The sequence below is a fragment of the Rhea pennata genome, chromosome 14 (genome assembly GCF_028389875.1).
Source record: "Rhea pennata isolate bPtePen1 chromosome 14, bPtePen1.pri, whole genome shotgun sequence".
NCBI lineage: Eukaryota > Metazoa > Chordata > Aves > Rheiformes > Rheidae > Rhea > Rhea pennata.
The window spans coordinates 1,479,257-1,502,995 of record NC_084676.1 but is presented as its reverse complement, the minus strand read 5'-3'; the positions used below and the strand labels follow the sequence as shown (position 1 = coordinate 1,502,995).

Here is a 23,739-nt window from a genome sequence, read left to right as displayed (position 1 = left end):
CCACTGCCTGAAAGTTTTAAAAACAGTATGAGTTACATATATTAACTTTACTTCTACTCCCTGCTTACTCCAAAGTATCTTACTGGTTGACTACCTAAATCTGAAACTTCATATTCCGCACCTAAAACAAGAGCTGGCAACATTGTAGGTTTTCTAGGCCTTGCGGTTACATTGTTTTAACAATGACCTTAGTTTGCCTTTGAGCATGTTAAAAGTATCATCTCTCCATGCCCTAACTACAAACTGTACTCTAGTGCGAGATCAAATTTTGCTTTTTTGGAATGTCAATGCTTTCTCCTTCCTTTGCATTTTTCATTCTTGGTCTACTGCTTATCTAACAACTTCTCTGTGTTTGTTGCATTTCCTAAGGGCAGTTATTTCCATGAGTTATCCTAATTCATGGAAGTATATTAAAAAGAGATAAATTCAAGTCATACTGAAATTAAGCTTAATGTTTGCTTGCATTTAATTTCTTGAGTCCTATATCTAGATAATATCATATTCAATTTGGAGATACCAAACTGTACAAAAAGACATTGTGAAGATCTCCTTTCTTCTTGAGAGCTGCCATGTTAATGCATTGAATGACAGGATAAACACTCACAATGGCGATTTAACTCATGCTTTTGATATTCAGAGAATCTGTCACTGAAATGCATAGCTTATCAACTCTTAACACATCTTCAGGCTACCTAAAATGTAGTAAATCTGCTGAATAAAGCCACCCTTCCCCCAAAAAGAGAAAAAGCAGAGTCATCCCTCACACCTGCTGCCATTCCACTTTCTGATGTTTTAAAGAACTGTACTTTTTACAACTCTGAAACATGCATTAACCTATTGAACTGGGCTCCTAATACCAGATGGATTTTCTCTGCAAAGCAGACCTACACGCAACCTCAGTACCATTTTGACAGCTTAAATGTTGCTTAAATGTTTTGTGCTTATTCTCTATAAAAGGATGAATTTAAATATACATTCAATATACAGCCTGCAGCCACTCTAGACAGCCCAAGACACAAGTAGAGATCCAACTTGCACAACGTAGACATGGATCAGCCAGTGCTTATAACAAAGCAGCCTTCAGATTGGTCTAGATTTCCCCAACTGCTGAGAATCACAGTTCTGTCCTTTCTTCCTCCACGGCGTATCTCTACTACAAGGCTGTATGGGAGGTTAGCACTGAGCTAAAAATGTCTATTCAAAATGACCATGATATTCTAACATAGTAGCAAGTCACAACTTGCTCTTGAAGCTAACTATGTAAAGCAGCACTGAAGTGATGAAAGACAGATTTTATGAATACAAAAATCAGACCCAAAATATTACAGTACTGATTTCTATAGAGCTGCCCTAAATGTCAGCAATTTCTCAAATTAATAAAATAAATTATAACTAAGTAGAGTTTAACAGTGTAGGAATTATTTTCCTTTTCAGGGTTGCATTTTAGAATTAGTTACTTAATTGCTGTTTTCTTGATGTTGGAAAAAGCCAATGTCAAATTTGCCATGAAAATAAATTATTTGAGCTATGCTTTTTGAGACACAAAACTGAGTGAAATCATTACCTCTGGCTGTTGTGCTCATAAACACAACTCCCACGCCTTCCACAGCTAGAGGCTCCGCCACCATCGTGATACCTTCTCCAGCCCAAAGTAGGCAGAATTGCTTATATATCATGTAGGTTCTTGGCTACAGAAAGGATGGACAATCCAAAGAGTTAAAAAGGTGTTGCTCTGGGCTTCCAGAGTTTGCCACAAAAAAAAACAAGTTGTGTACAGTTTGCATTTAGCACATCTTCCACAGTAGAAGAGACAGATGTGGTGTGGAGGGAACCTCTGCGTGTTTAGCTCCATCTCATGATCAAATGATTGATGAAAATTCTGTTCCCGAATCTGCCCAGCTTTTAGCATAGATGGGAACAATTTTGCCCTGCAACTTTGCCAGTTGTCCTCCATTCTCTTGTCAGCCCTGTTACTACACTCTCAGCTGCAGGTCTTTGCCTTCAGTTCTTATACATGTACTATGGTCTTAACGCACGGACAGAAAATGAAAACTTTTAAACTATTCTAAAAAGCAACTGAGAAGAGCCATAAAAAAGGAAGGAGTAGATAAGAGCATAGGCCACATAAAAGACACTAATTCTTTGAGGATTTTTATGAGAACAGTAGTGTAATGGCTGCTGCTCCACTGCTTTCTGTATCTAATATATCCGTACAGAAATGGTTGAGCAGGAAAAGTAGGGCAGGCAAATATTTTATTTTGTTTGCTAATTCTCAGCAGGCATTTCTGAGCTTAGAAGATTTTACTTCAAATCCTCATAAAAAATCCATCTGCCCAAACTGTGTTGTTTGGACTATTTTTAGCGTATAACCACATACACGATGAGCAAAATTCTACTACCCTAGCTTTTGATGATACTCTCTGACCTCAGGACGAGTCCCATCGATCTCCCTACTCAGCAGAACCAGGAGCAGCATTTGACTCTGAATAATATCCTCTGCCAATTGCCAATGACTTCATTATACCTTTGCATTTCTTTTGGGGCATCCCACACCTTATGCCTTGCCCCTCACCTCTCTTTTTTGAAGAGACATGCCAACACTATTTTTTTTTAACTTTTACTTGTAATTTATGTTCCAGCCATTTTATGCCCTTCACTGCTCCTTTACAGTCTCAGTTATGTTTTCCCTTTAATAAGGTTACCAGAATGGCATAGAGAACAGAACTCTAACTACACACTTACAAGTAGTACCTGATAAACTGCCAGAATATGATCTATCAATAATGTCTATACATAAACCCAGGAACAATTTTGCTTCTCCCTTCTTGCTAACACTGTACCAATAGCTTGAATGCATTGCCCATAACTAATCCAAGTCTTTCCTTTCTGTAGTTCATGTTATCTGTGCCCATGTATCTTTCAACATGTAAAGATTTTTCAGAAAAATATTAAAATGAGTATAAATGAAATACGAATGCAAGTGTGTGTGTGTGTGTGAGTGTGTGTGAAAGCACACAAAAACAGCAAAAAAAAAGGAATAAGAACAAAGGTATGCATTAACTGATTTTCATTCAGACGAAGAAGCGGAACAAAATGACTTAAGAAAAAGTATCAAGAAGATGGAGAAAAGGACTGGAGCATTAAAAGTATCCAGAGGAGGATATTGGGAAAACTGTGAAATTCAAAAACTTTTCCTAATACTTGTGAGGTGATTAGACAAAAAAATGGGGCAAGGGGGGGGGGCAAAAATTCCCAAACATCCCATTCCTAAAGAGTATCAAAGGCAAGTCCCAAATCAGTCCACTGTCATCAGTGAAGAAGAACCCAAGAAACACAATAACCATTGTCCCTTGTCTTCTCTGTCACATATCACCAGTATCTGGTGATACTGGTCAGGCTATGGGGCACATGAGTTGGTCCCTGGGAGTATGTAAGTGCAAGTTAGCAAAATTTATGAGAGAATGAGTGAGAGTGAGGAAACCTGCAGAATAATATCAGTTTTCCCTTCCATAAGATCTTGCATTCAGTCTTGTTATACCCATTTCCTGCATATAAATTTGAAAATTTTCTTTATGAGACAGTGTTTGTACACAAGTAGGCCAGATTTTGAGAGGCTAAGTGTTCAGCCTGAAAGGATGAGACATAACAACGTGCAGAAGATGCTGGGAGGAACCAGAAAAGAAAGGCTGTGGAGAGGCCTAAAGAAGAACAGGCAGCAGTAACTTTTGCAGCCCAGACAGGCTTTGAGAAAGGTTCAAAGGGCAAAACCAATGCCAACTCTACCCCAGATCTGCTTCTCTACCCACATACAGACATCAACACCAGCTCCTGCTCTGTTCTCCACAGTTTCTCACAGTCTCCAGCATTCACTGTTGCTGTTGCTGCTGGAGTAGAGGACTGGATGCAGATGGCTGGATGTATTGCAAGGAACAGAGCAGGAGGGAGATGGATGTGAGTAGCTTGCAATGCCTCTCAGCTCACTACCAGAATGAGAACAGCAGCAGAGAAAGAGGCAGTGGCCAATGGAAATATGAAAGCCACAATATCACATACGGTATTGATAAAGAATTTGCCAATGTGACATGAGAAGTCCTCTGTTTACAGGCTGACAGGCCCGCCTATAGGTGCAACAGTTATCAAATTAGTAAGAATAACAACAGAAAGCTACTGACTGCAGCTGCCCTGTTATGCCCTGTATGCCAAGGTTCAGAAATGGTGAGATAGCTCTTTTCAGCTTCATCAGTGCAACAAGTTCACCTCTGATTTCTAGTAAGTGAGAGCATCTATGACAGAATGTCTAAAGGGGGCAGCAGAGAGAAGGGCAGAAAGAAGATAGGGGGAGAGGAGATTATAATCCAGAAGCCCAAAGGAAGGAATGAGAAGCAGTTGGTCTCATGTAGCAACAAAAGGAAGAAAGCTCCCTGGACCTGAGTTGAGGCTTTTCAAATTATGAGGCAAGACAAAAGGGGGATGGTGATAGAAGCAACTGATCATGTTATAGAAGCCAGAAGTCAGGAGAACCAGGTCCTATTCACTGTTACATCAAGGGCTTCATAATTTTTTGCATGTCTCTTGATTTGTCCCTAAGAAGTCAGCAATATCTGGCTCAAATGGCTATGGTGAGGTTTAAAGCACTACTGCAAAGTATACTTGGATATTATCAAGGAAGAAAGTACATGCAATGCAATGTATAATTTATTACTTGTAATGGGTGCTAAAGGGATAAAACTTTTTTAAAGTGTACACCAAGCAAATCTGTTTTCAAACTTATCTCCAAGTTTCTTAAAACTTAGGCAACACCAAATATTCATGTTTTGACTTTAGTAAGATTTCAGCATTTCTTTCCTCAGTATAGAAGTTGGAACTGAATAGGTCAAAGTGGTTGACATAATAAAATATCCTTGTGAAAGCTATAACATATTTGATGTTTAGCACCACATAGCACTACATTATTAATGCAGATTTGCATTATGCATTTACAAACTAATTCTTTTGTGCTGAGGAAAACTCCATATCATATGTATATGTTCCTCCAACAGCAAACAACAATTTTCTGATGCTGCATATCCTGCCTGGTGCTCATCTGCCCTTCTAGAAGGGCACAGATCTCCCATAGGTCCTGTGTCACATTTGCCAACCTTACAGGTTGAGCCTAAGGGCTCAGTAGCCGTTGTACATCTCAAATAACACCAGACATCTAGCTTTAAACAACTGAACAAAATTCAGTGTATTTCTTCCATCCTTGAACAGAGATACCGAAGTAGGACATGTGAGAATTAGAGTATTAAGAGGAGATAATGATATTAAGCGTAACCGGTAAATTCAATCCCCTATCATAATACTAGTCAAAATATTGTTCTCAACAACCTGACACACTTGAAACATCTCAGTATGATCCTTCTCATTTAATGTTTTCGAACTGTCATAATTTGGAAACAGATTTCAGGAATGAGCATTTGGAATACAAACTAATACTGGCCACAGAGTTAGGAATAACATTTTAACTTCAGGTTTTACCGGAAACAATGTCCAGCAGAAGCACCAGTGCCCCTTTCTGGTTTTCTATGACACACTGAACAGTGGTGGAAGGCACAGAGCTTAGAAGCCATCAAGTCCATTCCACTGAGAAGAAGGCCACATTCCCCAACCATCAGCAGAGCCAGTCTCCAGGCAACAAATTCTATTCATGATATCAGAAAGGCAGCCTAGTGTTGTGCCCTGGTAAGTGCACATACCTAGGAACAGGAGACCCTGATTCTGATCCCTTTCCTACGGTTTTATACATTTTAAAACAAATAGTTAAGGGTTAAAATATGCAAGCATTTCCAGTAGTAGGAACTAGATCTGAACAAACGGTAAGATGAGAGGTATAAGGACTGAGAGGGACAAGATGAAAGGAGAAAGAGCCAAATAGAAGCTTGGTAAGACAGAGAGGGACAACTAGGGACAACTTAATCTGCATTTCTACCATTTAGGTACCTAACCCTTCAAAAATACCACCATGTTATCGCCATACTGTAAATACACTAGGAGTAAGCTTGACATTTGATCTTCACCAAAGACTAGCAGTTCTTTTTCAATCTTTTGTGCAAGAATTCTGGCACATAAACAACCCACACTGAGCATGCTGCCAAATGTTAATATTTTTGAGGTTTTGTTTGTTTACACTTCTGCAATACAAAAGCCTTTACACCTTTCAGTCTTGCTAGAATCTCTCTAAAATACTGTCTCCACTCCAGGTGCAAATATTCCCTTTATATGTTTCTAATTATTGGGTATTTGTTTAGCAATTATCCTAAAATAAAAATCTAAGGCTATATAACCCAAACACACAAATTCTGAACCCCAATGTAAGGCTCAAGTTATTAGGATCTTTTTTCTCTTTTCATTCTACATGTATCATGGTTATTTTATGCCTATTTCTGAGAAGCATTGGCCTTAAGCTTAAGTAGCTAAAGGAGTTCCTCCTAGAGAATAAAACAGTATTTGCTAAACAGCTCTAGCCCTTTTAATGCACACTCACATGACACATTCTTCTTTCCTCACTCACATGACCCTTCTCAGTATCTCTAATAATTCAGTCTATCCTTTCTGAGCACAGGTAGAAAGAACAGGTCTTGCCATTCATTGTATAATTGTTGCCAATACTCCCCAAGGTCCATTAAAATTATCTTGACTGATACACCTTCTTACTGATGGAGGTCTCTTACTGACAGTTAATGAGCAATCTTGCAACCAGAAGTTCTTTTTTTTGTGTTTTCCTCCCCAAGTCATGAACTCATGTCCACTTATGAGTTCCCACATACAGAAGATTAAAAAAAAAAAAAAAAAAAATCTGCCCCCATCATTGTACTCCTTTTCATCTGAATCCTCAAAGCCGTGTATTTCTTTCTGCAGGACATGCCAGCCTTTCACATGTCACAACTGCACTTTTAAACTCTGTGCTAAACAGAACACATGCTTTTTCTGCCATGGTTTTTTGTAAGTATCCGCTTTCAAAATATCCCTCTGGATAAAAAGTTTCCATTCTTGCATCAACCACAGCAATTTAAAGTCAACTCTTTAGCATCTTCAATTTCTTTATTAATCACCATCATCTTTAGCTTCTTTAATAGTTTCCTATGTGTTATCAAGTTCTTTGCTGATGCCGAAATGAATGGTCTTTCTTCTAAAGACATCAGTTTACATTGTGACAATAACTTGCAGAGATATGTCAAAACCATGCAGAAGAACAAAGAACTGATCCTGTCTTCCAGGACTCAGCTTAGTGCCCTGCATGTGAAGACCTTTGGGCTCTTTCTGTCCAGTGTTTATACTTTCTTGATTGAAATTAGAGATCCTCCCCTTCCCTGAAACCAGGTCCTAAGCTGGTCATTGATTTTTCATTGTTCCCATTCTGTCTGTCCTCAGTCTCCATCCTCAACTCCACCCCCAACTGTGGTCTAGATCACAATCATATACAACTGAAATTGCAGGAAGGTCCTGCCAGCTCTTGGCTAAACATGCCTCTGTGCTGGCAGGGCTCAGAGTGAGCTTTCCAGTTCTTGCAAATATCTACCAAGTACAATGAACAAGAATTCTCAAATGCTTACAACTCAGCCAACTTGGACAGATTTAATAGTGATCAAACATCACACAGAGACCACTTCATAACAAATACCAAGTGTCTTTTCCAAAGGATGGCTTAGTAAGGCTTTTTAAAGTAAGAAATCAGTCTCTTTTTTATTGTAGCAAGACAAAATTTTCACTACCCTCAGTCTGAGGAATCACCAAACTGTTCAGCTGAACTTGTCTAACAGACAATCCATAGCTCACATACATCACATACAGTATCACCACAATTGGCTAGAGGGTTTTATACAGAATAGCACCAGGCAACTTTAACAGCAAGCAGTAGTATGAACACAACAGAAACACTGGAAGGGTTTCATTCAGTCAGTAATGGGTAGAACGGGAAACACGGAAGAGTTCACAGCTTCTAGTTAAAAACATGTAATTGTTTTCATTAAACAGAGAAGAATAATTGGGAAGTTGCTCACATTTTTGAAACTCCTCCCATCTGTTACTCCATTCCATATAAAGGGACAGAGTTGCAGAATGGCACATTGGTTTAGCCTCTGCTTGGAGCAAAATTTCATCCATAGATATAATATAGGTTTGCTATTAGAAGAAAATTCATGTCAAACACAAGATGCTATTACATACAGTGATTACTACTGTCCAGTTTCTCTCTGTGAAAGTGTTTTGAAAAACATCCTTTTCTAAAGAATTAAAATTACATTAAAATGTGAGGTATTGAGTGATCAGACACTATTTATAATAGTTAGTAAATACCATCTTTCAGACAGACAAAAACTTCTCCCAGCTTTATTGGAGATGAACTTGGCCATATGTATTAGCAGCCAAACACATACTTAGAACAGTCTATTTTTATAGTAATCTGGCTGATAAAAAGGATAATTTTCCTAGTTCAGTGAAGCTGACTGGAAACCCTTGATATACAGAGAGGAAGTATAAGAGGTAGTATAACATATGCTTTTGGGGGGATTTTTAGTGCATTTTAAATGGCAAAAAGTTATGAAGATTTACCAGAATGCACACCAAAATTCCTTATGTCCAGATTACAATATATTTAGATCCAATACATTTTATACAAATGAGGAAAAAAAATGTGGCAATGTTTTCAGAACAGAATAATAGCTATTGTAAATCTAGTTTTCTGCTACTTTTGTTCTAACTTGCCTTTTGTTCTAAAAGACCAGTTAGAAAGAAATAGGAGCATTTAAAGTTTGCTGAAATATAGTAGTTTTGCCTTTTCTGATGCTTTAGACTCATGAGATGGAAAGCCAAATGCTTCACGTTCAAGTTCAGAAGCAAGTTCTGTGCCATTAAACAAAAGACCATCTTCCTTTTCTAATGGGAGAAGAACACTGATGACAGTCCTGACAAGCTGCAAGCTCTTTTACCTTGAATGCTGGCTCTGTTGAAAAGCTAAACTTCTCCATGGGTCTTAGGACAGTGTAATCTCAGATGAAAACTCCTAGGCTATGAAGTGAGGTGAAATATGTTTGCAAGTGTTCAAACTTTTCTTTCTTTCCCCACCTTTTACTAGTGACTAAAAGATTGTTTAGACTACCACGTGTGAAGAAATTCTAGTGAAATTAATTAGAATGTTGATTGCAATAGACAAGCAATCAGAAAATCATTAAAAAGGAAATATATAATTTACGTATTTCAAATGAGATATTTGTGAATTATTCCAAAAACATCCTTGCTATCTGGCAGAAGTGAAAAGAAGTTAAAACACTCCTTAATAACTTCAGTTTGGAAGGACAGATGTAGTTGATACCAACAAAGCTACCTCCCAGCTAGTCTCAATGATACAATAGGGGCTTGGCTCTAGGTAGATACAGGCTCATTTTGGAGTATTAGTAATTCTTTCCAGTAAACTGAATTTTACATTAAATTAGAATGACATTTAATCTAAATGCACAAAGAAAAAAGAAACACACACACACACACACACACACACACTCCTTTGTTCTTCTGTCTTACTGGTATTTATAATCTGTCAGGAATCTCTATCCCATTAATTTGTCTCCCTCTGGAGCACTGCTTTCAGCGTTTTCACAAAATGTCATCCAGTAGAAGCAAAAACCAATAACAGAACATATCCATTCAAATCAGGCCATATTTAAAAGATGAAATTATTCAGTATATATTATGTATGAAAACAGACATTTTCTTTAATCAGTTTCCTGACGAGATTCATCATTGTTTTTTCAAACAGTGCATATAAAAAGCTACTATGTTACAATGATTGCCTCTAACTCCTTTGTATTGAGGCTTTGCTTGGACAGAGTTAACAACTAGTTCAAGACAGAGTAATAGAACCTATGAATTTCCAGGCAGAAAATACATTTAAATATACTTGAGACTAAGATTTCCTTGTAAAAGGTGCATATGAGCTAGAGATTCTTATATAGTAAACCAGTAATCAATAGTTGGAGTAAAGCAATTTCCACAACTTCCCACTGAATTAGGACACTAGACCTTGAAGCACCTCTCCTCTTTTCTTCTTTCCAAGTATCCTAGAACCCCAAGTGGACACAGTCAACAGCTTTTTCAACTATACAACTAGGTTCAACATTTATATAGTGCTGTTTCATCCAGGGAACCCTCATATTATAAGGAGAAATGGGAGAAAATATAGATATTTGCTATACATCTCAATTACATGTATCTGAAGATACAGGTTAAAAAATATATATCTTCTTGTGGGGACTGAGCTATTGGGAAAAAAAAAGTCTTCTAGTAAAGGAAAATGTCTATGCTATTGTAAAAGATTTTTTCAGTAAAGAACTTAAGATTACAGTTAAAAGTATGAAGCTGATTGAGATACCAAAGCTTCAGGTGAAGCTGGGTAGGTATAGTCTGTATGGTATTTATTGCATGGCCAAGCAGGGCTTTAGTATGGGAAATATCCCATATTATAGGAAATATACCATAGTGTAGGAGCCACTGTAAACATCTCAATAGAATTTTTGAGAATGGAATAACGCATTATTTTCTGAAAGGTTATAACTTTAACTGTATTTTGTCATAATTCACAGAATCACACACACACCAAAAAAACAAAAAACAAAAAACAAAAAACAAAAAACAAAAAACAAACAAACAAAAAATGTGGAAAGGACCTGAACATGTCTCTAGTTCTTCTAGGTATCCAATCAAGCTTTGAGTATCTTCAGGGATGGAGAGGCCATCACCTCTCTGGGTCCCCTCTCTGGGCTGCACCATTCTCACAAGGAAGAATTTCTTCCTCTTGGCCAGAGAGAATTTCCCTTGTGGCACTTTGTGACCACTTCCTCACAGTCTCTTACAGTGCACCTCTACAAAGATTCTGGCTCTGTCACCTCTGCAATGCCTTTTAGGTAGTGGAAAATTGCTGTTAGATTCCCCCCCCCCCCCAGTGTTTGTTGTTGTTGTTGTTGTTTTATCTAGTTTAATTCTGCTATTAGATGTCTTCTGACTTTTTCCAAGAATCTAAATTACCTAAATTAAAGAATAATGACCCATTTCCAAGATGATAATATAAAAAACACAGAAGAGATCTACCTAGTTATAAACTATTCATTCATACAGTGGGAAGTTACAGCTCCAGTGCCTCATGCTTCAGTTCAGATTTTATCCAAAAATATCTGGTTCCTCTTTCAGCAACTCAAGTGAAGAAAAGCTTTTCCCTGAAATACATGGTTGCAATATAAAAAGTTGTCACTAAGAACTCCAAAATGATATTCTTCAGTGCTGACCTGTACTCTACAGCTCCTTTCTGACCCTGATAAAACTGGCATCTCTCCATGTTCTGCATTAGCTCAAGTTAATTTTTCTTGTAGTTTTACAGATAAGGTGAGATGCATTAAAGAGACTGAATGTCCTACAGAGAAGTGTGGGGTCATTAAAGAGGAGATAGGAATTCACTAACTCTAACCCCTAGAAAATACATAATAAAACTAAAACAAAGAGGAAAGAAAGAGGAAAGTGCAAATAGCAATCCTAAACCAATTACCCTAAATCCTTTAAAGGAATTCCAACAGGCAACTCAGATTAGACAAATCTTTTACTAGGATAATTTTACCTCACCAGCCCCAAAAAGGCAAGACAGGAAGGTAGTCATAGCTTCTCTGATCTGAGGAGGAAACATTTTACACCAGGTTTCCTTCCCAGCAATATTACTTTGAAAACAACACTTTTAAAGTTGTAATATCTTTAGGGTATGCAGAGTCACCCAATACCCCTCTAACCCCCCCCCCAAAAAAAAGCCCTTTAAAAGATTTACTTGAAGGAATATATAGATGATATAATTGGTATAGATCATGCTCCATGAGACTAGGACTTTATAAAGAAAAAAAATAAGTCAACATGAGGAAATATACTTAAAACATTGCTTTTTAATAAATGATTCCTGAAATATTACCAGTTTTCTCATGATCTAAACCTATTTTGAGATAGAGAGCAGACTAAGATATAGAGCAGAATTAAGATTATTTGAACAAATTTTAGCTATCCTTTTTTTGTCCCATTTTTGGATGAGGAGATGGATAATGAAAGCCAATGGTATTCTGGCTACTAAATCTGAAAACTGTCAACAAAAAAACGCTCAGCCTGCATTGTTCAAGGAATTATCCAAGCTTAGAGTACAAAATGGTTAGAAGCCCTGTTTCATCAATTAACGTCCTGATGCTCTTTGCAAGATCCATGCCTTTTCACAAGATTCGGTCACCAAACAGTTAACATTTACCTTGAACAGCATCTTTACTGGTGCTTATTAATGTTCATTGGTTTCCTATTTTGTATTAAACAAAGTTCATCATATTCTGTAGCTCTAGGTCGAACCAAATGCCAGCTATTTTGAGCTCTTATTACTAATCTTCAGTCATGTAACTACAGAAAATACAGAAAAGTTTGTCTGAGCAAACAGCTAATCAAGCTTTATACTTTTTTCTTTTCTCCTCAAAAAAGACACACACACAGAATACATACAAACATCAATTAACTCTGGTAAAAATCTATGGTGTGTAGATTTTCATATAGAAGTTTCTTGACCCCACAGATCCTGAAGATAGAACATACTCTCGGAGTATCCAGTGGTTGAAAACTTTTATCATGTTAACCCATTTTTCCAGTCTCATTTGCCTTAAAATCTCTAGTGCACTACTATTGTTTGAGCAACAATTACCAGGAGCATTGTTTTGTATAGACCTGCACATTTGGTCCACACTTTAGGGACTAACATGAAAGCTATTGGTTTTGCTAAAACCCATAACTTCATAATGTTTTTCTGTTTTACAGTTATTTTCTTGATTAGGATAAATGACAGGCTTAAACTTGTCAAGTCACAACAAAACAAACGTTCATAAAATTTTAACTCCCTCTGTGCAATCCTCAAGCTTCTGCCTACATTTCAGCACCACGTTTCTCACTTTTGCAACCCAGCTCTGCACTCTCTCCCACTTGTGCAACGCAGTCAGTTGGCCTCAAGCCACTGGTATCGGGGAACACAGACAGATCATAAGTATGGAGGGAAGGCCCAAGAGTATTTTACCCACCAGGAATCCCATAGGGAACAATTTCTCCCTCTTCATCACATACCTCTGCAGAGCAGGGCACAGCCAGCACATTCCTCTACTAAAGGAATGGATGTGTGAGGTCTCATAAGATAAAAAGTCTGAAATTTGGCTTATATTGAAATATCCTCATGCTTCATTTATATAGGTCTGATCACGTTTCTGTGAATTTAACAGTGCGCGGTACAAACAGCTATAATCTTAAGGATATTGCACCAATTGCCATACAGCTGTTTGGTAGAAAACTGAGTCTAATACCTATTTCAAATACATTCCTGAGGCAGGAAATTTGTACAGTTCAAAAGGTGAAGAGCCCATTCAGCTGAGAAACTACCTTGCTCAGTTCTGTCTCCTAGCAAGGAACTGGCAAAGCATGAGCAACAACAAAAGACCTCTTGGAAACACCAGCCTCAAGGTTCTTAAATGACCATCATAAACCTTGATTTTGCAAAATAGTAACACAAAGGTGTTTGATTTCTAAAAGTTAGATTTGATAGAAAAAGAAAGAAAATGAAAAGTCACTAAACAAGGTTTCCAGGAGAAAATAACCGTCAGGCTGAGCAAAGCCCAAGAAAGAATGGAAGAGGTAACAGGTCAAAACAGAGATGAATTTGGAGAAGGACTGAAGGAACAAGAATGCATTAGGGTGTCTTACAGAGACTGCTCAAAGACTGGAAAGTACAAACTTTTTTCTTAATCCACCTTCTTTCTCAGATATTCATTTTCCACTGGCTACATTTTTCAGATCTACTTTTATTCTCCAAATGCCTCTGCTAACATCAAGTCTTTCTGCTGTTCTGCTGCCATTTTCTTTGCCTTACAAGTCTAAATTGAATGTCTTAATTCCTATGGGCTTTCTTCCCACACCTTTCAGATCTACTGTTGGACTTCATTCTGATTCTTTTGATTAACCACAGATTTCAGAGAGTCCTCAAAAAACTGCGCTCTTAGTAGTATTTCTTTCATTACATTGGGCCTGTATTGTTTCATGAATCAGTAATAATTTCCTCAAAAAGAAAAGCACAAATTTGCTATAAAGATAATGTATTGAATAGGGGTATCTTCTAGCATTCCCTCAACTACCTGATTCACAGTACTGGGTTTCCCTCCCACCCTCACTTTCTTAGATCTCAACAAATTACAAGTCTAGTATCTTTGTAATAATCCTTTTAAAGGTTAACTCGTTGTACCAGAACTAAATACCCAGTCTTTACCAATAAACATCCTCCTGTACTAGTACACTTCCAGTGTATCCATAGAATATACTATCCAAGTCTGTAATACTCTTATTTGTTTTAGATTATCCACTTTAAAGACAGCTCCAGCAAAATTGTAACAGTTACCAAAAATCAGCAGATGGTAACAGTTATAAACATGGAGGCACTTCAATTATCAGAAGGTATTAAGATGTACAGAGTATTCTAGTCATATATTAGGAGGCAAGTATCTTAGTTTGTATAAATTGATATCATTCATTGAAACCAGTTTGACACAATTAACTACCTTCTGCAAAGGATTTTCCCTGTGATAAGAGAAGATGTTTTAGAAGCACGCACATTAATGAGGAGCATCAAGGAGGCAGAGCAAGTTCTTTGATATAGTCTTCACAATGTATTCTTCTTTATGGACACATGATTTATTCACCGGGAAGTGAACTTTGTCACTGTTGTAGAAACCAGGCTTCAGTTTGCACAGAGAGTTTGGTCCAGCAGGATTCATTGGCTCAGATACAGCTACATACAGGGAGCCCTGGACTCAGATGGCTTCTGAAGACTGGAGCACAGATGAGCTCAGAGCAGGGATTTCAGACCTGTCTCAGCTCAAGCTCTAGAACAGCCTTGCCAATCTGCTATGCTGGCTGTGGATACAAGTGCCTTTATTCCTTTATACTGCACAGCCTAAGATGTCCTATAATGTTTATATTACCTATATATGTGGGAAGCCCCATCTCCTTAACACTGGAGAGCTGACTGCACAAACCAAAGACTTTCATATAAAATTGAAAGACAACTACTTTAAATGTTTTCAAAAAAAATTTTTTTTTAACTCAAAGCATAACTAACTGTCACAGAGGTTTATAAGTTATCATTCGGTAGAAAAATGAGACAAATGAATTATTATTCTGCTTTTGGGTCAGAAATTTTGCAGCAAAGCTGAACCTAAGCTGTAGAGGACTGGGGAGCTACAAAAAGTAGCCAGGCCTTTTGTAGTAACAAGGCAAGCTTAACTTCACATGTGATCTAGATTAAACTTTTACCAGGTTCAGCAGAACTGTACCTAGGGTAGAACTAGAGAGATGAAGAAGGACATCCAGTTATAGAAGGGTTCAAAAAGCCTAGCAGCCTGTTACTGCTGTGACAGGAGAAAGTGGATGCCCAGAAGTAGCCTGTGAAGAGGACAGGGTCTCCAAAGGTTTTGCTAAGGCTGTTTGCGTACAATGCAATATTACTGCTATTAGCCACAAAGCATCTATTTCTGACACAGTATGAAAGATTCTTGCTGGGCAGTGAATGCTACTCAGATCATCAATTCAGTCAGTCCCCTGAGGGAAAAAAAGACAAGGGATTTTTGAAGCTCTGTGATATGAATTGACTTGATCCTTCCATACAAGATTTCTTTTTAATTTTCATTCCCAGTGAAATATCTGTCGCATATACACAGTAAATGTAACATTTTTTTCTTTTATGAATTCTCTGTGAACATGCTTATGTATTAATTTGCTAGCTACTTGGAAATATAGTTTCAAATCTGTGTGAGCAAATTTCAGCCTCTGAATTGTTCAAAAAAAAAATCTCTTCTGTAACTGCCCCCTTGAAATACCACGTTAAAGCTGTGAAACTGCCTATGAAAGTCAAATGGTCTTCATATAGCTGCTCCCTCTCAAATATGGCAATAAATTTTTCATAATTACTATTCCAAAATGTCCTCAAAAATATTTTTGGCATGATTTTTTGGAGATTTGTTAAGAAATTATTCTTCCAGGAACTTTCAGTGTTCTGCCAAATCATCCTGCCCTATTAAAATATTCAAACAGACCTTTCAAAGAGCAAATGAAAAAGCGTTAGAATTCTATTCAAATAAATGTAGTTTACAATTTGCTGAAAATATTAGCAGATTTTACAGTACAGTATTAAGGAGCATATACAAATATATCAATCTCTCCTAGAAACTTTCATTTAAAATTGAATGATATATAATATGAAGTGTTATATATTTATATTTTGCATGAATGTCTGTGCTTCCACAATGTTGTCTTCAAAAAATCCAGAGATATAAAACCTTGGAAAATTATATATTTGTTCACACTGCTGTTAACTCTTACTCTCTCTGAGTAAGCTAACAATATCTCCAACAAAGATACTTTGACTTGCACCACACTGGTAGGAACGCAATATTGTCAAACACAGTCTACTCCATGGAAGGAAATACCTCATCTGTTTACTTTATTTTTCTTCCAAAATTCCCGCAGGACATTGACCAATATTGTAGCACCATTTGCCCACTGTTAAACATAGATAATCTAACTAGTCTCATTGGCAAGATGATCCCCTCCACTCTTCAGGTAACAGAGTCTCCTATAAATTTCTGCTTCTCAGATGTGGAAATATCCTTCTTTTTCCAAAGGCATGTCCCTCCCAGGCCACGTCTAAATCAGAATGCTGCCTGTCTGTTGCAATCAATACTGACACAGCAGAGAAAGATGGATCAAATGCAGACTATTAGCTATAAAAAGCTCCAAGTGAAAGTTTTACAGGAGTCTCTTACCTGTGAAGTTTCCAGTTTTCACAGATTTTAGTTTTGTTCAACTTGATGGACTGGAACTGTGTTAAATATCACCTGGAAAGCTTCATTGTAGAAATGAAAGGATCTGCTGTAAGATTTACTCCACCATGTCAGTGAATTTATTCTCACAATGCTTTTCTGGAATATTATTACTTCCATTTTAAAATGGGAAACTGAGGCACGGAGCTATTAAGGTCAATAATCCATACAAAATTTTGTCTACATTTGTAATGCCTACCTTTTTCAAATGAATTAGTTTTATAATGTATTTTATGCATTCAAAATGTAATGCCAGTTGACATTAGATGTCATTGTCAGTGTTCAGTACGTTTACAGGGCAAATTTCAAGGTCTCAAACTAGGAATCTAGAATATGAAGCACAATTTGGAGCTACCTTAACTCATTCAGCATACTGAAACCAAATGTCAGCATAAGATTTGTAACCTAGTTCTCTAGAGTAGACCTCAGCTCTTCTCACCCAGCGGAAGACCTTCCCTTCCCTCCTGTGGTCCTGTAGTTCATCTAGTGCACATATTCAACTTCTGCAATAATCGAACAAGCTATCTTTTGAACACAAGGTTCCTTCACCATGTAACTCCACTTTCTCACTGTATCACAAGACATCTTAGTACTGAATAGGGTAATGATACCACATCAGGGAAGAAGAAAAAAGAAAAAGTGTGTGTAAAGACCATACAATGTACATGAAATAGGGAAAGAAGGAACAAATATAGTCACAGAAAACAAATCTCAGATTAAATGCAGAAGAGGTTAATTCCATTTAAATTAAGCAAAATAATAAATAAAAGAGTGGCCACTTATTACTGAAACAGAGAAGTGAAACATTTAAGAGTATGAACATGGAGAATGTCTGCTGTCTCTAAGTCAATGCAAAAGTTCTGGAGCTTTCACTGCAAAGCAAAATCTTTGTAAAGAGTATTAGAGAAAACAGGATACACTGCTTCTGCAATAGTTATAACACAAATAAGCAAAGAAGCCAGTAAGATGGGGGGCAGGGGAAGGAAAAGAAAATTTTCACTGGCAAAGAAAACTCAAAAGAAAAGTCAAAATGTACAAAGAAATGGAAGATAGTAGCAAAGCTTTCTCTACTACATAAAAAGTGTGTGTGTGTGAGAGAGAGAGAGAGAGAAAGAGAGAGAGAGAGGGAGAGAGAGAGGGAGAGGAAAGAGAAAGGAAGAAGAGAAAGAAATCTTTCTCTTGAGACATCATCCTAACTTATGACAATAAATGTGTATTTTCCTCCATTTTCAATATGATTGTGACTACACAGCAAAGTAGCTATAAATGATGACTCTTAGGAAATGGAAACTGTTATCACCAAGGTAGAAGCAAAACGCTGAAATGTCAGTATCCTGAAATCTCCACTACCTCTATTTGAGATTAGGAAAAAAAAGGGGGAGGGGGGGAATGAAACCAGGAAACCATGGGATTGAAGTTTTGGGGGGTTTTTTGTTTGTTTGTTTTCCCCAATAAAACTATTGAGTCTGGAGTAAAATAATCAGATTGGAAAGAAATAAATACAATGCACATAATTAAGAAAGTTAAAATTCAACTTACATGTCTACAAGCCTATTAGCCTGCCTGTTTAGAACAAATTTTGTGGAAAAGAACAAATACAAGATGTAAGTATGCTGAAAAGGAACTAAAATTCACATAGATTCGGAATGAATTTGAAAAGAAAGAATAAATAAGAGATGAAAGTACATTGAAAAGGAACTAAATTTTTATAGATTAGTCAAAGACAAATATTTACTAGGCTGATCTTAGAATCTCTTTAATGAATATTAAAAAATCAATCTCATTTATTCTGTAACCAGTAAAACATTCAATACACTGCTACATTGAAAACTGTAATGATGGCAGAAGAAGTTGGGCTGTTCTAATAACATTTGTGGAATACACAAGTTGGATGGCATCATTCACTGGAAGAACAACTTGAGGTCTGTCACAGAAATAGATGGCATCTAACAACTCAAAGTTGGAAGTCCCATAGGATGCTACTCATACAACGTAACCTTTTAGAAATCAGGCCTGTAATCTGAGTGCCATTTGTAAATCTTCTCAATACTTAGCGAAAAGAGACCATTTATTTTATGTGTAAGACAGACAGATGAGTTGATCTCAGCAGGTGGCAATGATTTTTTAATATCTAAAGTTCAGCCAACAAATATTTAGGTGACTGAAGGTAGGCAGAAGAACCACTATCTTAGGAACCACCTCCCTGCCCTTTGTGCTCCCCCTAAAAAAAGTCTTGCAATAATCTTCTGAGCAATCTATGTGTTACAACTATGGAGAAGGTAACTGCCCTCATATTTCTAGCAGAGATAGGGAAGCACTCACATCACTTTGTACAAAGCACTTTGTCTGAAATATTGCGTATGATTCTGGTCACGTATTTGCAAGAAATACATGTCTGCAAAGCAAGAACAGATGCAGAGAAGGAATATTAGCATGATCAGGCAAGTGCAGAGATACCTTAGAAAAAAGACTAAAATGATTTGTTTAACTTAGTCAAACAAAGACTGAAAAAAAGGATGTGGTTGCTTTCGAAACTTTATGAAGAAAGCAAGCACCAAAGAGGGTGATAAAATACAAATACAAATAGCAAATAAAGATGCTAGAAGATGAAAGGATGTTAGAAGAACTCTTCAAAGCCTTAGAGGAACAGTTTTCCAAAAGGAACAGTGAGCACAAAACTGTCGGTGAATTTTACAGTTAAAAGGAGTTTAAGAATAAAAGTTTAAGGATTTAAAGATTTAAGAATGTTATCTGATACACAAAAAGCTGTTTTCTTGTCCTATGGTCTATTGTTAAAAAGAATTACTGCTCACACATGCACTTACTGTGGGCTTTTCCTACACGGTTTTTAACAAAATCCCAAGTCTGATTGCCCAGTCAGTCCCTCTCTTCCCTTCCCTCAGCCCAGCTCCTCATCTAAACTTTAGTCTATCCAGCTCATGATTTCCCTTTGCTATCATGCATCTCTAAATACAGTTACATTACTCTCCACATTCCCTGAAGCCCTTTGTCTCAAGCTATTCTTTCTGTCACTTTCCCTTTTGCTAATTCTAAAAATAGTACTCAGAGGCAGACATCAGACACGCAAGGTTTCAACTTAGGCATTTGAAGCCTTCCTAGACACTCTGTTCACTAAATGAACACTGATGCAGGACCTTTCTTTGCAAAAGGTAATTGGAGCAGTCAAAAAGAAAGAAATCTACAGTGTTTTCCCTTGTTAAATTTTCTTTGACCATTACTCTTTCTAGGGTTTTCTTGGCAGCGGTCAGAGAGTAATTTCAGTAGCCAGGAAATCTGCTTACTCATCTGAAGTCTTACAATGTGGGCATAAGACCACAGTCTTAGGAAAGGTTCTTAGCACTGCAGACAGAAGAAGGTGGGAAGGTGCTTTACCATTACATTTAGCACATTCTCATCAGAACCAGATATAGGGAGACTATACTCACATGCTGGATCTTTACTTGCGTGAGTAAGCCATCGATGCTTTGCCTACAGCAGTTCAGCCTAGATCACATGCCACTGTCAAAATGAAAGTGCATCCGTTTTTGTCTTGACATGCATGCCACATTGAATAAAATGATTCCACTCTTATTGCAGTTTAGCAAGAAATATTCTCTGTCGCTAGGGTTGTCTCTATTTTTGGATGTAACCTAAATATGGTATGTAAAAGCACAGAGAGGTCACTACACTTTGAATGTGCAAATATCTTGCAAGTCTTGTCTAGCACAATGGACAAAAAATGAGCATACAAAAGAAAAGGCTGTAAAAAGCTGCGGTTACCCCAAGATCATGGAAACATTTACTCAGTGAACTTATCCATACTTCAATGTGTAATCCCACTAATGCCTTGTCTGTAACACAGCGTAGTAGCATAGCAGTGTAATATATTTTTCAGTTAGCTGTCACATATGTTACATCACATAAAAATGCAGCAAGACACTGAAATATATACAGTTACAGTTTACTATACTGCTAATACAGCCATACATAGTTCTATTTTTAGCTCTAACCTAAACAGAAAATGCAAAAGCACAGAAGTCTCTTTTTTCTGAGTAAATACCATTCAAGCCTAGCATTTAATTCAGTAGCAACAGAGAATCATCAATAAAGAAACCAACCTGAATCTTAAAAATACATTTAATTTTCATTCGTGGAACTTCAATTAACTCCTATTATATGTAATTCTTTTTTAATATTTTCTGGGTACTAAAAACTGTAATACTAAATATATTGTAAAAGTCAGGGATTTAAGTTCTGCTCAAATTGTAATTATGGAGCTGCTCCCAGTAGGTTTTAAATATTTCATGCTTTATTTTTGTTACATGTATATTTTCAGGGAGCCGTACAATGAACCCCATCAGAAGTTCAGAGGGTGATACATGTTTATCTTTTTGTAACACTGAATAAGTCAGTGTGAAAGCACTTGAAGTCAAAATTTATTTTATAATCAAGCTTATATTTTTTATTTTTTTCTGAAATGTCTATTGATAAATATCCAAAAATGATAATCCTCCCATTTTAATATACAATGAGTACACATTTCCTCATTAATGAAATTATTGAACTTTCTACATAGAAATCACATCTAAGTCCACAGGAATTTGGACTAAGGAATATTTTTCAGGAATGAATGATAGTTTTCTTTCCAACTTCCAATCACAGGAGACAATTCCCTGGTATGTCTTTAACATGATTCTACTTTATTTTATATAAAGCATTAGCAAATCTAAAGCATGTGTAGAAATGAAAGTGCACAAACTACTGCTTCTGTCCTCTTCTGGTTATTTTAATATAAGCACCCTTTAATGACTTGCAAATTCTAGAAATATATAACTTACAACACACATATAGTTGATCTTTCAGCAAACTAACCCTTGTGATCATCAGCACCAAACTAATGATAACTAACATCACTTTGTCTCTAAGGATAAATAAAGCCTCACAGTCTCTGCCTGTGTTCCTTTGCACTCTTCTGCTTAGCTAATGCATGGCCTTTGGACTTTCCATGAGGGTTACACCTATGCTTACCCCATCTCTGTTCGAGCAGAAAGAATTGTGAAAGGTGATTTCTGGGATTTGTCTCCCCCACCACCAAGGAAATACAATGAGATTCAATGGGACACATTTTGGTTGTTCCAGTTATAGAGATCAGGGATAAATTTCCATTTTTGTTCTTGTTTAATCCAATAATGTCCTAACAACCTGAGTGTCAAGATCTTGATCATAGAAACATAAAATTTTGTTGTTCCAGTTTTTTATGCCACCTCTGTTTTCATACACGTTTTCCAGCTATGTACTGCTCTCCAGCCAAGGAAGTGGCTCTAAGATATTACCAACGTTCTTGCAGACACTCTCCAAGTTAAGAGGGCTAAAAAGGCTTTTAATGTCCCATTTTGAAGGTGTAGAGTTGGATATTTTTTAGGTCCTCAAAATAAACAAACAATTATATTGCCAAATGCACTTGACCAAAATTCTTCTTCTGATACTGCCAAATGCTATTTTCTTGAAGGCTACAATTTCTGACCAAGAGGCATTGAAAATTCTGCTTTTTTGACCTTGATTTGCTGCATGCTCCCCTTTGCATAGCGAGGTACCTATGAAACATGCAACCCTCTGTCACTGCAGAACTTGAGACTGATTATGACCTTGATTAAATACTATATAGACCACAATGAATAAATCAAATTGTAAATGTTTGAGAGAGGATCTTTGCCTGTCACTACAATTTATCTGTAGAATTGGAAGGGGTTCAGAAAAGGGTAGAAAGAGAGACCAAAAAGCCACATTCACCTGGCCATCAGAAAAATAAGAGAAATCGCAGTAAAACAACTGTGTAGTTGAGACTGGATCAAGAATCTTTTCAAGAAGGGAAAAGGTAATGAAATTATGACCTGGAAATTGATAAGTAAAAAGGAAGTCTGTTTATTTTTTTCCAGATACTGTATAGTTGAATACGTATTTGATTATCCAAAGAAATCACTGAAGCTACCCATACATCAAAGTTCAAAGGGGAACTGGGCATTTCCATGTATTAAGAACCCTCAACTATAAAAAAAACTAATTATAATGATCTCAGATAAAAATAAACCTCAAGATTATAGGATTAGGACAATCTTTAATGATTATAAATTAGCATAAGAACAACAGTGGGGAACAGATATCTACTATGGGTTCTTACATTTGCCTTGAAAACATCTGCTTTAGCTATTACTACAGAGTACTGGCCTTGACAAAGCCTGCATTGGTCACAATTCCATAGACCTAGAAGTGCCAGCATCCGATTATCCCTAACTTGGGGGATTGGAACTTGATACATACCAAAACATCTGGTTTCAGAAGTTGTTCCCTGATGTTCAAGGTCTTTCAAAATGGCTTAAACTGTGGCATCCAAAGTTGGTGTAACTGAGAAAAATCATGCTCTTTTAGAAAAGTCACAAAAACTTATGATATAAGCCAAATCAAAGGAACAGCATTACCTGAGCTATATATCCAGCTCACATTCACAGTGGTGTTTTTCAGGCACATAACCACTGATTACACAACTACCCTTATGCATACTTGTGAACTTGGGTAGTCCACACACAAAGCACCTACAAATTTCACAAAAATGCAAACAAGACTCACAACATGCATTAAAAAAGTATCACCAATGTTATTATGTGTATAGGAAAATTGAATTTTGGAGAAATGACCCAGTGACACCCAGCAGATGAGAACTACACACATATCCTACCTTGTAGTCCTGCAGTATGAGTACACTGGGACATTTTTTCATGCAAAGTCATCCATC

General features: G+C 37.0%; 1 protein-coding gene across 4 annotated transcripts in view; it reads right to left on the bottom strand.

Moving 5' to 3' along the window:
• LOC134146759 (protocadherin alpha-C2-like) overlaps positions 1 to 23,739 on the bottom strand; it is a 129,082-nt gene that overhangs the window by 55,210 nt on the left and 50,133 nt on the right. The gene's annotated exons all lie outside the window — the stretch shown is intronic.